The sequence below is a fragment of the Camellia sinensis genome, chromosome 12 (genome assembly GCF_055761805.1).
Source record: "Camellia sinensis isolate YWXY chromosome 12, ASM5576180v1, whole genome shotgun sequence".
NCBI lineage: Eukaryota > Viridiplantae > Streptophyta > Magnoliopsida > Ericales > Theaceae > Camellia > Camellia sinensis.
The window spans coordinates 113905743-113918018 of record NC_138972.1 but is presented as its reverse complement, the minus strand read 5'-3'; positions in this window follow the sequence as shown (position 1 = coordinate 113918018).

Here is a 12276-nt window from a genome sequence, read left to right as displayed (position 1 = left end):
AATATGTACAGATTCTCTTTTAATTTTATGCTATGGGATTTTCTTAATTTTACATATTATGCTATGGGATGTACAGATTCTCTTTTAATTTTAAAATATGTACAAATTCTGTTAATAGGATGTTTAAATTTTTTTTTTTGTAATTCAGGGATTTGGCGGGGTCGGGGATACCCGATCCCCGATCGGGGGCTGGGGCGGGGAGGGCGATGGAGTCCCCGCCAGGGATCGGGGGCGGGGACGGGGATGGGGACGGGAAATTTCTCAACATCGGGGATCGGGGACGGGGAATGTGGTCCCCGGCCCTACCCCGCCCCGTTGCCATTCCTAACTGTCTATTGTCCTTATCTTCTCTTACACACTAATTTATACAATTTTTAATATATATTTTTTCGTAAAAAGTTAAAAATTTAACCCAAACAACCATCTTTTTTCCCTCAACTTTTTAGTCTAAAAAGTTAAAAAGTGCACTTATTTAGGACACTCCAAACAACCCCTTAAAAAGTTAATTACAAATAATAAAATACAAATTGAAACTAAAAAACATGTTTTTAAAAATCCAAAAGTAGAAAAATTTGACTAAACTAAAAAATTATGATTTGATACAACATTTAGATTATGTATATATAAAAAGTAAAAATATTTGACTAGAATATTGTCAAAAAAGTTAAATAAAGACAAAAAAAAAAAAAACCATGAAAATTAAAAAAATCAAAATCTTATTTTGAAAACGCAAAAACAAATAAGTTTTGAATTTTTAAATTTATAAAAACTATTTTCAAAATATATGACTAAACAAGTTTTTTAATTTTGTGAACTATTTTTAAAATATTATCTTTCAAAATTCATTCTAAAAAACCAAACGGATTAAATGTTTTGTATAAGTTCATGGACTTTGCCATGCAGGGTTATTTCTATACTTATTATACATATAGGCTCAAAAGGGTGTGTACTTATATAAGTTATGATATTTATAGTGTTATTTAACATAAATGTCGTAATTAGATTATTTTTAATTATAACTAACATCACATAAATCATGATCAAGTCACAACAAAATCATAATTAATACATATAAAAGTCGTAATTGAAACATATAATGTACCTCTCAAAAGAATGTTTGAGTTACTACTTATATAATTTTTTAATTATCAATTATTATGATGATAGTTATAATTGAGTTATGGGGGTTTTATTTTACGGGATTTTTTTTAAGATTCTTGATATTAAGATTTTATAACATAAATGATATTTAATATTTTCATAATGTCTAATGTCCCTCAATATCGATTCAGAAAAAATTTGATCCAAAGAATTTCTCTCCAGAGAAAAATTCTTAGAAGGTCAGAGAATTTCTTTGGATTGCAGTTAGAAAGTTTCTCAGGATTCTGGTCATGTTTGTTTGGCTCCATAGGTAAGGGGATTGGACTACCAATCCTATGGCTCTACATAGCCCATGTTTGGTTGACAAAAATAGAAGGGGACTAGTAGTCTCATGGGACTATGAATACCATCATATAGGGGGATTAGCTTGGCTGGATTTTGGGTGGGATTAGAAAAATAGTGAGGGAATTGAGTCTATTTTATATAAAAAATTTATTTTATTTTATTTTATTACCAAGTGTACCTATTTGTTTTAATATTTGTTTTAATTTTTTTAATATAGAAATAATTTATTTATTTATTTTATATAAAAATAATTTAACAATCCCATCACTAATCATCTCCCACACTATTATCAAAATAAACACACTTTTACTTAATCCCCTTACTAAGAATCCCCACATTAACAATCTCTTCACTAATAATCCTTTCACTAACAATCCCATCCAACTTAATCCTCCAAACAAACGTGGAGAATTTCTCTAGTTTTCACAAAAATTTCTCTAGGTTCATACCAGATAAAATTGCACATGGTAGAGAAAATTAAACATGTCAGAAAAAATTACACATGACAGAGAAAATTAAACATGGCAGAGAAAATTACATATGCCAAAGAAAATTATACACATGAGTGTTAAGTGGCAGTTCTCTCTTCTCTTCCAACTTCATTCCTTATCTTTCCCAAATTCTCTGGTTTGCTCATTATTTTTTTGTGTTTTGATCAAACCAGAGAAAATGTGTTTTGACTCAACCAGAAAAAATTGATCAAAAAGCCAACACAAAGAGATTTCAACACAGAAAAAAAAAATACAGAGCCACCATTGACATCAACAACAAAATTTTGAATTTCAAATATTTCACCACCATGTTACCAAATTCAACTGGTTGCTTAATTACATTGAAATTTGATTTACAACATTATCAATCAACATTAAAATTGAATTCTCATTTTCTTACTTATTTCCTGAGTTCTCTCAGCAACCAAACATAGGGATAAAGGGCGTCATCTAAACTGTTCAAATTTTCATAATTGAACTTTAATTTCAAAAACCCGTTTACAAAAGCCTCAACAAAACCTAATTTAATCGCAAAATATACAAATTAGTGTATGATTTTACCTTCCATTGGAGATTTCATTCTTGGCAATGAAACCAAAAAAGAGGCCTTGATCAGCTTCATCAAGCTTCTTCTGTTTAAAGTACTTTTGAAGCTCTTTAGCCTTTTTCCTTTGAAACTCCATTGTAATCACACTCTTATCCACCATCATTGCCACCGGCTTCAGAGGCGCTGTCGGCGGGAACGTAGTAATCGTTGAAGTTGTCGAGTCCGAAGACGCCATCGCCACGGTGTTTCAAGGCAACGGAGACATGGTTTCCGGCGAAAAACAACTGCGCTGGTGAACACTATGGCGATTATCGAGTACACTAATTTGAACACCTCATGAATTTTCGTCAAAAGTTGCCATTGACAGTGTTCAAAAAAGAGAGAGAAGAGAGGAAAGAGAACGAGAGACTGGGTGTGATATATGTGTGTGGGTGAGATGCATACTCATAAATAGGTGAGAAACCTTAGGTTACAAAAAAAAAATATTATGGACTACTCCAATTACTAAAAGTTGGTGAGGGATGTTAGACAAATTTTTCCAAAAGAGGATTTTTTTTTTAAGGTCCTTGATATTAAGATTTTATAGCATAAATGACATGCAATATTTGTGACACCCGAATGTTTTAAATTTAACATTACGATAAAATAAATAATAATAATAATAATAATAATAATAATAATAATAATAATAATAATAATAATAATAATAAGTATATATATATACATGTAGTGACAATAATAATAAAAAATAAATGATAATAAATAAATGCATAATTTAGGAGATTGAGAATTTTATGGTTAAAGAAATACGTTGTGAAATATTACACATTAAATATTTTAGTAAGTGGTAAGTGGTGATTTATAGTTGGGTAGTGAGGTTTTTAGACATGAACCTAACTTATCATTATACGTAAGTTTTAGGAGTCATCTCGAATTACCAAAGAAGGTAATAACTTTTAAATTAAAAAAAATGGTCAAATGGTCAAAATAAGTCCATGGTCAAAAAAAAAAGAAGATAAAATCAAACAAGATTATAAATAAAGAGATAAGGGTGGACCAGAGACTTACACGCGTCGATTTACGGAACTCCCCGTAGCTTGTTACCCAATAATTTTTGTCCTATAAATAGAGAAGATTAGTATGTTAAGGCAACGGAAAAACAAATAAATAGAGAGTAGAAAGAGGACGGCACGGGTGAGAATCTTGAGTGGTGGAAAGGAAAAATAAATGAATTAATTTAAGGTGAGTTATATTATTCCTTGGGTTACCAAAAAGTATTTTACTTATGTTTTGACTTACCAAAATCTATTTTGTATAATTTATGTTTTATTAATATATGTTTTATAAAAGTTTCAGCTACGTGGTTTTATTTCTGAACCCTATTTGCTTGAAAGTGAAACCCATGGATATGTTTGTTTTACTTTTAAAGAATATTTGGCTATGAACTTATATGAAAATATGTTTTGTGAGTACCACCACGGGAGTCCCATGCCTTGGGGGACTTAAATAACCATTGGCTAGTGTTTGACCACTTTGTGGTCCAGTTTTTGCCATGGATCTATTGACCAGTGTAGTGATTGTCACTTAGTGATGTACCGTGGTTACAGTGATTATTTTAGTTTCTGGCACTTAATTAATTTGTGTATTCAATTCAACTCAATTTATGTTAATGTTTTAGTTTAAATAAATATCCATGGCCATTTTGTGCCCCTACACTCATAGTATGATATTTCTCACTCTGCTATGTGCTTATAGCTGTTACCCCTTTCAGGTGATGAGGTTTAGAGGGATCAAGATGGAAAATGAATTGCTATGTTATCTTATTTTCTATCTTTTATTATTAGACTCTTGTAGTACAATGAAGTTCAAGTAACTATGTTTTAGTTCCTTTTAAATAAACAGTTGGTACCCAACTATTTATTTTAATTTATTTAATTTATCCGCTTGCGCTGTGACTACAGAATTATCTGAATTACATTATTTTTATCTTGTTACGACACCGAGCCTTTGGGTACCCGGTTTGGGTCGTGACAAAAGTGGTATTAGAGTAATGATTTTTTTTTAAATAATAATCATAATAAAAAATTAAATGAATAAATAAATAAATAAAAATATATATATAGTACAAGTTTTAAAATTTTATATAATTTTCACATTATTTACAACTATAAAAAAAAAGAAAAAAAAAGAACATATATGTATTAAACTTGCATTATTTTGTATTATGTGGTACGTCTAACGCAAATAAGCCATGTTATCTGTATGTCTAGGCTAAGTTTTCTTGTATTGTAGGACATGGCGAACCTATTGGAGCTATTCTGGTATGAGCCCCCAGAAGCTCATCTCCTCCCGAACCAATTAGAGGGTTGGGGTGACTCAGAGAGTCTTGTCAGGCAAGCCCATCCAACACTTGACCATCTCATAGAAAGATCTGTTTATTTACAGGCTGACCCCGATGAGGACTTATTATTCTGGAGACTTAGCCGAGGTAGCACTCGTGAAAGGTACATAGAACCGACCCACGTTGTTGGTCTTGCTCTAGACCTAGAACCACCACATTTTTTGGTCGCACCTCTACCCGTAGGCTTTGCAGAAAGGAGGGGACCCGCATATCCTAGTAGCCATATTCGCACCATGACACCACCTCCCCAGCACATTGCCTATATCCCAGCTGTGGACTTTATTGACGATGCATCATACCTGGAGACACCGATACGGATTACTGGACGGGAATTCTGGGGTTATGATCACGGTACTCCTATTTACATGATTCAGGTAGTATGGAGCTGCTTCGGAGTTGAGCTTAGTGGGTGGGAGTTTGAATCCATCATGCAAAGTGAGTTTCCGGGGTTGTTTCATGGACCAGTTTTCCGAAGCCAGTTCTCCTAGTGGCCTAATGGACCATTCTAGATGTCTGACCAGAAGACCCTTTTTGTGAGCTGGCCATGAGTAGTCTAATCTTTTTGTATTAGTAGGATTAGACATTAATTTGTGACCGCCAGACTAATGCCCTATGTATGGTAACAATGATGTATATGGTATTAATGTGGTAATATTAACATGATGGTAAAACTAATATGTTATATATGAAAGTGGTAATATTAATAGCAAAACTAATATGGTATATACGAATGTGGTGATAATAGAACTAATATGTTATATATGACGTTGTATCAAAATTGTCTCAATGTGATTTCACGCTTATATCATTTTGCCTTGTAGTAATGGTCAACGAAGGAAATGAAACCGCATCATCAGTCAGCGGTACCATCCCAATGGAACAGATCATGGAAAGGGTAGTCGCCAACTTTTTACAGGCCTTGCAAAGCATCATAACCAATGGGACATTAGAAAGACGAGAAGAACCGACTTCGATTAAACAATTTCAGGAGTTGAAACCCACCATATTTATCGGCAGTCCAAACCCATTAGTAGTAGAGGCTTGGGTCAGGGACATGGAGAAAATCTTCCGCGCACTACCTTGCACAGAAAGATAAAAGGTGACTTTTGCCACCTTCACCTTCAAGGATGATGCACAAGAATGGTGGCTCCTTACCTTGAAAAAGGAAGATATTGTGACTTGGGCGAGATTTTTAGAAGTATTCTATGAAAAGTACTTTCCAGATTCACTATGAGAACAAAAAGCGTTAGAATTCATACATCTAAGGCAAGGAACCATGACAGTGGCCGATTATGAAAGTAAGTTCACACAGCTAACCCCGTTCGCGACATATGTCATTCCTACCGAAGCTCGAAAAGCCAAGAAATTTGAAGCAGGGTTGGATCCTAAAATTAAGGATAGGCTGGAGGTTTTGAAACTACCAACCTATGCGGCGGTGGTAGATCGAGCATACATTGCGGAAAAAGGGATTAAAGCCTTGCGATCTGGGGAGCCAAGTCAGAGGAAGCGATATTGGGAAAGAGATAACAGAAGGCCCAGCGTCACACCTCCCAAGAGAATAAATACGAGCACAACCAGTTCAACCGGTCCAAGCAATCAAAGCCCTGCAAACCCTAAAGGAGGCACCACTCCAGCTTGCTCTACCTGTGGACGAATTCATTGGGGACCATGCCGTCAAGATACAAGAACATGCTTTAGATGTGGCCAAGTTGGCCATTGGCTGAGGAATTGTCCAACGCTCGTCCGCCCCTTTGAACCAGTCCGAAAACCCGCAGTACTTGAAGGAGCGAGAAAGGACCAAAAACGCTAAGGAAGAGCTTTGCCCTGGTGCTTGGAAACCCGGAAGTAACTGAAAATGTTGTGTCAGGTACACTCTCTGTTTGTGGTCACTTAGCCCATGTTCTCTTTAACTCTGGTTCAACTCATTCTTTTGTTACACCACACTTTGCTACCAAGTTGGCGCCAACACCCGAGCCCTTAGGATACATACTATCTGTGTCTTTTTCCTCTGGAAATTCCGCCCTTAGTACTGATGTATACAAATCTTGTACTGTATCCTTAAAAGGTGAAACCTTACACGTGGACTTAATACCGCTTGGCATTAGTACCTTTGATGTAATCTTAGGAATGGATTGGTTAGCTGCTAATTGTGCCTCTATCGATTGTAAAGCCAAAAAGGTATTCCTCAAGACACCAAACCAACTCGAGCTTGTCTTCGAAGGAAGTGGAGCCTCTCCCCCTCCCTGTATTATATCCTTCATAACAGCCCAACGACTGCTAAGAAAGGGTTGTTGTGGTTGTATCTGTTATGTGATTGATACTCAACAAGAGACCCCTACACTTGATGCGATCCCCGTAGTTCGAGAATTTCCAGATGTGTTTCCTGAAGACCTGCTTGGCACCCTAGTTGATCGGGAAATTGAGTTCACCATTGAAACCCAACCTGGTACACAACCAATCTCAAAGACCCCTTACCGCATGTCCATGGCAGAATTGAAAGAACTAAAAACTCAACTCCAAGAACTACTGAATAAAAGCTTCATCCGACCAAGTACCTCACCATGGGGAGCTCCGGTACTGTTCATAAAGAAAAAGGATGGTACAATGAGGTTATGTATCGACTATCGAGAGCTAAATAAAGTCACCATCAAAAATCGGTACCCCCTGCCACGAATTGACGACTTGTTTGATCAACTGCAAGGCGCCCAAGTGTTCTCAAAAATTGACTTGCGTTCTGGTTACCATCAACTAAAAATCAAAACGGAAAGTATTGAAAAGACTGCCTTCAGAACCCGTTATGGGCACTACGAGTTCCTCGTCATGCCATTTGGCATCACCAATGCTCCAGCGGCCTTTATGGACCTTATGAATCGAGTGTTCAAACCCTATCTTGACGAGTTCGTCATTGATGACATTCTCATATACTCCAAATCACCAGAAGATCATGAACACCACTTGCGAAAAGTTCTATAGACATTACGTGATCACAAACTTTATGCCAAGTTGAAGAAATGCAAATTCTGGATCACTAGTGTACACTTCCTCGGTCACGTCATTAACAAAGATGGCATTTCAATTGATCCCCAAAAGGTTGCAGCAATCGTGGATTGGCCACGACCTACTAACGTATTAGAAATTCGAAGCTTCTTGGGCCTAGCCGGCTACTACTGGCGCTTTGTACAAGACTTCTCGAAGATAGCTTCATCATTGACTCAGCTAACTCAAAAGAACACACCCTTTGAATGGACGAACATGCAGGAACGTTGCTTCCAAGAATTGAAGGACAGACTCGTGACGGCTCCAATAGTAGCGCTCCTCGCGGAAGCAGAAGGGTTTATAATTTACAGCGATGCCTCATACAATGGTTTGGGTTGCGTTCTTAGGCAAAACGGGAAGGTCATTGCTTATGCCTCTCGCCAACTAAAGACTCACGAAAGGAACTATCCAACTCATGATCTAGAATTGGCTGCGGTGATCTTCGCCCTCAAAGTCTGGCGCCATTATCTCTACGGAGTAGCCTGCGAAATCTACACTGATCACAAAAGTCTCAAATATCTGTTTACACAGAAGGAATTGAATATGAGGCAACGACGATAGCTAGAATTTATGAAGGACTACGATATAGAGATCCATCATCATCTCGGCAAAGCTAATGTAGTAGCAGACGCACTAAGTCGAAAAACGACCAAGAGTTTGGTATGTACTCTCGTTCCCCGCAAGATCCATGGATTACTTGCCAACATAATCGTGGAACCCGAGTTGATTGAAGAAATTAGAGCCTGCCAATGTGAAGATAAACTTTTGAAGAAAAAGTATGAGGAGCAGGGAAAAATGCCTAATCCTGACTTTACAATAAGCAATGGGATGCTAAAATTTTGAAATCGAATTTGCGTACCCAACCTTCCAAAACTCAAGAAGAAGATATTAATAGAAGCTCATAGCTCGAGGGTTGCCATCCATTCTGGCAATGTGAAGATGTATCACGATCTGTGAGAACACTTCTGGTGGACAGGAATGAAGAAAGACATAGCAAACTATGTCTCCAAATGCCTGCGTTGTCAACAAGTTAAAGCAGAGCATCAGAGACCTGCAACTATGTTGCAGCCACTCTCTATTCCCGAATGGAAATGGGAGCATATTACTATGGATTTCGTGGTCGGGCTACCGCAATCAGTCTCAAAGAATGATGCAATATGGGTTATCGTAGATCGATTGACAAAGTCGGCGCATTTTCTACCAGTCAGAATCATGTACTCCCTCTCCAAGTTCGCTACTCTCTACATTAAGGAAATCGTTCACTTACACAGCACCCTAGCTTCAATCGTATCCGATAGAGACCCCCGTTTCATGTCTTACTTCTGGACCAAATTACAAGGAGCTTTGGGAACCACTCTAAGGTTTAGCACGACTTACCACCCGCAAACTGATGGGCAATCTGAAAGGACGATCCAGACTTTGAAAGATATGTTACGTTTGTGTATGCTAGACCTCAAAGGTAACTGGGATGATCACCTACCTTTAGTGGAGTTCGCATATAATAATAGCTACCATGCAAGTATTGGAATGGCACCGTACGAGGCACTGTATAGAAGAAGATGTCGATCACCTCTGTGTTGGATGGAAGTCGGAGACAGAAAATTATTAGGCCCCAAGATCGTGCAAGTAACGAGTGATAAAATTCAACTCATCCAACAACGAATTCGCACTGCCCAGAGCCGCCAGAAAAGCTATGCAGATACACGAAGACAAGACTTAGAATTTCAAATAGGAGATCATGTATTCCTTAAAATCTCATTGACAAGAGGGGTAATCCGATTTGGGAAAAGAGGAAAGTTAAGATCACGTTACATTGGCCTATTTGAGATACTCGAAAGGATTGGTCCTGTAGCATATCGTCTTGCGCTTCCACCCAAACTATCCAATGTCCATAATGTGTTTCACATTTCAATGCTTCGTCGATATCTTCGAGATCCAGAGCATGTTGTCGATCACGAGAACCTAGAAGTTCAAGAAGATCTCTCCTACGAAGAGCAACCTGTACAGATTCTCGATCGTCGTGATCAGATCCTTCGAAATAAAACTATACCCCTCGTAAAGGTCTTATGGAGAAATTATCATGTCGAAGAAGCAACGTGGGAAACTAAAAGCCAAATGCGAGCCAAATACCCACACCTCTTCGAAAATCAAGGTACGTCAAGTTTGGAGACAAGCTTCTTTTAAGGAGAGGAGAAATGTGACACCCGAATGTTTTAAATTTAACATTATGATAATAATAATAATAATAAAATAAGTATATATATATATATATATACACATGTAGTGACAATAATAATAATAAATAAATGATAATAAATAAATGCATAATTTAGGAGATTAGGAATTTTATGGTTAAAGAAATACGTTGTGAAATATTACACATTAAATATTTTAGGAAGTGGTAAGTGGTGATTTATAGTTGGGTAGTGAGGCTTTTAGACATGAACCTAACTTATCATTATACGTAAGTTTTAGGAGTCATCTCGAATTACCAAAGAAGATAATAACTTTTAAATTAAAAAAATGGTCAAATGGTCAAAATAAGTCCATGGTCAAAAAAAAAAAAGATAAAATCAAATAAGATTATAAATAAAGAGATAAGGGTGGACCAGAGACTTACACGCGTCGATTTATGGAACTCCCTGTAGCTTGTTACCCAAGAATTTTTGTCCTATAAATAGAGAAGATTGGTATGTTAAGGCAACGGAAAAACAAATAAATAGAGAGTAGAAAGAGGACGGCACGAGTGAGAATCTTGAGTGGTGGAAAAGAAGAATATATGAATTAATTTAAGGTGAGTTATATTATACTTTGGGTTGCCAAAAAGTATTTTACTTATGTTTTGACTTACCAAAATCTATTTTGTATAATTTATGTTTTATTAATATATGTTTTATAAAAGTTTCAGCTACGTGGTTTTATTTCTGAACCCTATTTGCTTAAAAGTGAAACTCATGGATATGTTTGTTTTACTTTTAAAGAATATTTGGCTATGACCTTATATGAAAATATGTTTTGTGAGTACCACCACGGGGGTTCCATGCCTTGGGAGACTTAAATAACCATTGGCTAGTGTTTGACCACTTTGTGGTCCAGTGTTTGCCATAGATCCATTGACCAGTGTAGTGATTGTCACTTAGTAATGTACCGTGGTTACAGTGATTATTTTAGTTTCTGGCACTTAATTAATTTGTGTATTCAACTCAACTCAATTTATGTTAATGTTTTAGTTTAAATAAATATCCATGGCCATTTTGTGCCCCTACACTCATAGTATGATATTTCTCACTCTGCTATGCGCTTATAGCTGTTACCCCTTTCAGGTGACGAGGTTTAGCGGGATCAAGATGGAAGATGAATTGCTATGTTATCTTATTTTCTATCTTTTATTATTAGACTCTTGTAGTACAATGAAGTTCAAGTAACTATGTTTTAGTTCCTTTTAAATAAACAGTTGGTACCCAGCTATTTATTTTAATTTATTTAATTTATCTGCTTGCGTTGTGACTACAGAATTATCCGAATTACATTATTTTTATTTTGTTACGACGCCGAGCCTTTGGGTACCAGGTTTGGGTCGTGACAATATTTTTTCAGAAAAATTTTGATCTAGAGAAATTTCTTTGCTCAATTTCTCTGATTTTTTCTGTGTTTTGAAGTTTCTCTAGGTTAAAATTTCTATGATTTGCTTACAAATTTCTTTGTGTTTTAACCAAACTATAGAAAATTGAACTATAAAATTAAATAGAGATAAACTCAAAGAGAAATCATATTCATATATATATAACCCCATCTACCATATCAGCACTCAAAAACTCCATCCACCTTAAGCTGGTTCCAAAGCATATAGATCAATTAATTATAGTCTTACATGACCAAAGCATTGTTTACTCAATTCTAAAAGCTTTTTCATGTCCATAAACTTGGGAAAATCTAATTGAAATATGAATCTCCAATCCTACCTTGTCTAGTAGATAGATTTTTAGAGCAATTTATCTACTAGACAAGATTAGTGGCAACCCTTTCTAATTTTAGGAATCTTATAACAACCTTCAAGTAATTATGCTAAAATCGTACCAAATCCAAAAGCTTGAATGTAAATATATGGTTGTGTTTGGAAGGGTTTTGGAATCATAGTTCTACCCCCTACATTCTAGTATGATGTTTGATTTGAGTTTTGGAAAATTAATTCTACATCTCTTTTTAAAAACTCATTTCAGGTAGGTTTTTAAAATTTGAAATTTGGCCTACTAGTCGTCCCCCTGGACGTCCGGCCGGTTGACCTAAACAGTGCGATTTTTTTTTTTTGTTTGGTGGCAATTGGCACTTTTTTTTTAAAAAAAATATTTTTAATG